The 3,957-nt window shown below is 52.5% G+C and overlaps 1 pseudogene; it reads left to right on the top strand.

Moving 5' to 3' along the window:
• The first annotated feature begins 684 nt into the window (after positions 1 to 684).
• LOC124662923 lies at positions 685 to 3,390 on the top strand (annotated as a pseudogene).
• Positions 3,391 to 3,957: the final 567 nt, after the last annotated feature.

Genomic DNA, 3,957 nt, shown 5'->3' with positions numbered 1-3,957 from the left:
TTAAATTTGGAGTTGAGTCTGCGTTCAGCACACAAACCATGGAGCATGTATTGTTGTTTTTGACGCACCGTCTTCTGGTGTTGAACACTTGAATCCATCAAGATTGCTACTGATAACAATTTTTTTTACTATTGATAGCTACTGTTAAGTGTTAACATAGGCGTAGACCACTCTAGAATAGATTCTCTGAGCAAGTACAATAAGTCCTAGTCAGCCGACTATAAGGATTAAAATATTATATTATTGCTTAGTTGGAGGAGAGACAGGAGGAGAGAGAAGGAGAGTGAGCTCAAGGGCCAGCTCTAGCACGTACTCCTAAGCACTTTGTGCGAGTGAAAGGTGGACCATATATTAATAAAGTACTACATTCTTATAACTCACTATTGTATATGTTGGCTCTAAGCTGGCTATAGATAACATGGTACTTGGCTTATAGCCAGCAGCTGGCTACACTATTGAAATTGCTCTTAACCGAAGGCAGGTAGGAACTGAGGTCCTAGCTACCAGGTCGTTTCCTAGGCCTAATTAAGCCATATCAGCTTGATGTACTACCACTACTCCAGCTCAGTGTGCACCTCTCCATGTGTATAAGAACCTAGGTAACTAGTTGCAGATTCAGTCAGTCCAGCACAGACCAGAGAGGCGACAGATCAATTGGTTCACACTACGCTGCAGCAGAGGCGATCTCTGCTGTTCCTGACATAGCCCCGTGGTTTGGTATCATGGGGGTGGACGGGAAGATGCCGTACGTCATCGCGGTGATCATACAGGTCATCTACACTGGCATGTTCATCGTCTCCAAGGCAGCCTTCAACCAGGGGATGAACACCTACGTCTTCATCTTCTACCGCCAGGCGGCCGCCTCTCTTCTCTTGCTGCCTCTAGCCATTCTCCTCGAAAGGTAACAACAGTCAACTGGCACTACTTCAAGCTACGTAGTAAGGAAAAAGTTAAGAAATCAATGGTCGATGAACTTCCAAACCTATTATTTTGCAGGAAAAATGCACGCTCATTGTCGTTCTGGTTGCTCCTGAAGCTGTTCTTGTTTGCCTTGATCGGGTAAGCTGTTCTTGCAGTAGGATGTTCAATGCATAAAATTGAATGATGAATGAATGATGATAATGGTTTTGTTTCCAGGACTACATTTAGCTTGAATGTGTACAACGTGAGCCTCAAGTTCACGTCTGCAACCGTGGGATCTGCAACCAGCAACTCCATGCCTGTGGTGACCTTCTTCATAGCGATTCTACTGAGGTACCAATACAGTAATCGCTATGTTTTTTTAAAAAATATAGAAAATTAAGCAACTAGCACTGACACTTGCATATGTACTCCTACTTGGCAGGATGGAAGTGGTGAAGCCGAGGAGCCCTTCAGGCATCGCCAAGCTCACCGGGGTTGCGTTCTGCCTCGCCGGGGTTGTCCTCATCGCCTTCTACATCGGGCCCTCCCTAAACCCAGTGAACCACCACCGCGCCTTGGCTGCCGCCCATGCAGACGGGGGAGATGCGACGAGGGGGACGTGGATCAAGGGCACGTTCCTGATGCTCCTCGCCAATGTGACGTGGTCCCTGTGGATCGTCCTGCAGGCGGCGCTGCTGAAGGAGTACCCCAACAAGCTGCTCGTCACGGCCACGCAGTGCGTCTTCAGCGCCGTTCAGTGCTTCGTCGTCGCCCTGGTCGCTGAGAGGGACTTCTCCAGGTGGCAGCTCCGGTTCGATATCACCTTGCTCGCCGTCCTATACACAGTAAGAGCATGTCTAACAGGCCCCTTATTTCTCTGCCCCGTATAACGCTATTTTTTCGCCCCGTATCCCAAAAGTGCGTCTTGCTCAACCATTCCGTCTAGCAGACCCCGTATTTGGCCCCGTATTTTTAAAAATTAAAACCCCGGGAAAATGAAACCATAGTTCTTCTTCATTGATCATACATTGGATCATACATATACATAGCGATCCTAGCTACTCGAGGATGATGTATGGCACGAAATCAACGGTGGCGGCAGCCTCCTCCTCCGCCCCGGCGGCAGCCTCCTCCTCCGCCCCGGCGGCGGCCTCCTTCGCCCGGAATTCAGCCACGGCGGCGACGGCCGCCGCCTCTTCCTCTGCCTCCGCCCGCGCCTTCTCGGCGGCCTCCACCTCCGACTCGGCCAACGCCCGCAAGAATGCCGCGTCCTCCTCGCCGGCCTCCGCTTCCTCCTCGCCGGCCTCCGCTTCCTCCTCGCCTCCGCCTCCTCCGCCGCCGGTGCCGCCGATGCGCACAGCCCATGCCGCCTTCGCCGCGCGATCACGCTCCCACTCAGCCGCGCCACGCCTCGACTCGGCGCCGCTCATAGGCTTGAGCGGCGGATCCTGTCGGTACCACCGCCCACCGGCCGCGAAGTCCTCGGAGCTTCTCCGGCATGTAGTACGCGCCGGCGTACTTGCAGGCCGCACGACGGCTACCCGCGGCGGAGCGCTTGCACTTCAAGCGCCACGCGTCCACCACGTTGTCCGGCGAGCGGGATCGCTTCGATCCGCTCGCCGGAGAGGCGCTACTGCGGCCGCGGGCGTCCATGGCGGAGCTGGGGTCGAATGCGGCGCGGGGGAGAAAGTAATTGCTCGCCGGAGCAGAGGTGGAGGCGGCGGCGGCGCACGGCGGAGCTAGGGTAGCGAGTGAGGGGTTAACCCCTCACTCGCACCTGCGGCCGGCATAAATAGTGGGCGGAGGGGCCGATATCCCGGGCCCCGTATTCCGCCGAAACGGGGCGGCCCGAATACGGGGCCTGCTAGACGGCCCAAACCGCGCCTGCCCCGTATGTCGCCGGAATTTTACGGGGTGGGCGGGTTATAAGGGGCCTGTTAGACCTGCTCTAAGGAGCTCCCTCTTCATCTTAATCCTGTTACTCCTCTCCCTAGACTGCAAACGAGTTATTGATGGAATGGAAGTCATTGATGGTTTCAGGGGTTTGTGGTGACGGGAGTATCCTACTACCTACAAGCGTGGTGCGCGGACATGAAGGGCCCGTCTTCCTCGCCGTGTGGAACCCGCTCGGCTTTGTCTTCACCATTTTCTGCTCGTCCTTCTTCTTAGGGGAGATCGTTCACCTCGGCAGGTAGCTGTTCGACGACTGTGAAACTCTGCAACCATTCGAAACTTTGAATTCATTTGCCTTCCTTTTCCTTTTGCAGTATCTTGGGTGGACTGCTTCTCGTTGGAGGCCTGTATAGCGTGCTATGGGGTAAAAGCAGGGAGCATCGGATCGCGCTGTGTGGTGAGATGAATGTGATTGATGGTGCTGAAGAAGAGAGATCGGCAAAGGAGGAGAAGGATGAGAGGAGCGACCAAGAGAAAGGGGTCACGAAGCAGTACGATAAGGTGGCGGCGATATTACCAGCTGAACAAGCCTGATTTGATCGATTAAAAGAAAGTCCAAACGACTCCATCCAATTATTTCGGGGACTTAAAATTCAATTCGATTCAATCCACATAGAAGAGGAACAAAAAAGGGCCCTAATCGACTTTGAAAAGCACTGCGACCTGAAGTATTTGAAAACCACGGTCACCTGAAGTTGCTGACTGCTAAGGCTAACAATCCACTCTTTGAAGGTGTGCAATCTTTAGCCCGTAGGCTGCATACACAGTAACTTGGAGATGAAGATGGCTAGAATTTCTTTTTTCAAACGGGCTATCCTCCAATAATCCTAGACCTACGGACCCTTTTAGTTACAAAATTCTCTACGGACTGATGTGGAGTTAAGTGGTTGGTTCACTTTTGATTCCTCCCATAAAAATCGGAAACCTCCTCCCTGGATGCTGCGCACGATGTGAGTCCGTAGATGATTTCCGTAAGCGAATTCCGTACGTGTAGCATTACTCGGCTATCCTCTTTTCATTAATTTTTTAACACATCACAGTTCATACAGTAGACACCAACAAAAGTCAAACACTGCTTGCAACCTCCACATCAACCCTCAG

This window comes from Lolium rigidum, chromosome 6 (assembly GCF_022539505.1).
Source record: "Lolium rigidum isolate FL_2022 chromosome 6, APGP_CSIRO_Lrig_0.1, whole genome shotgun sequence".
NCBI lineage: Eukaryota > Viridiplantae > Streptophyta > Magnoliopsida > Poales > Poaceae > Lolium > Lolium rigidum.
Note: the sequence above shows the minus strand (reverse complement) of the source record. Positions and strands in the feature narration are given on the sequence as shown.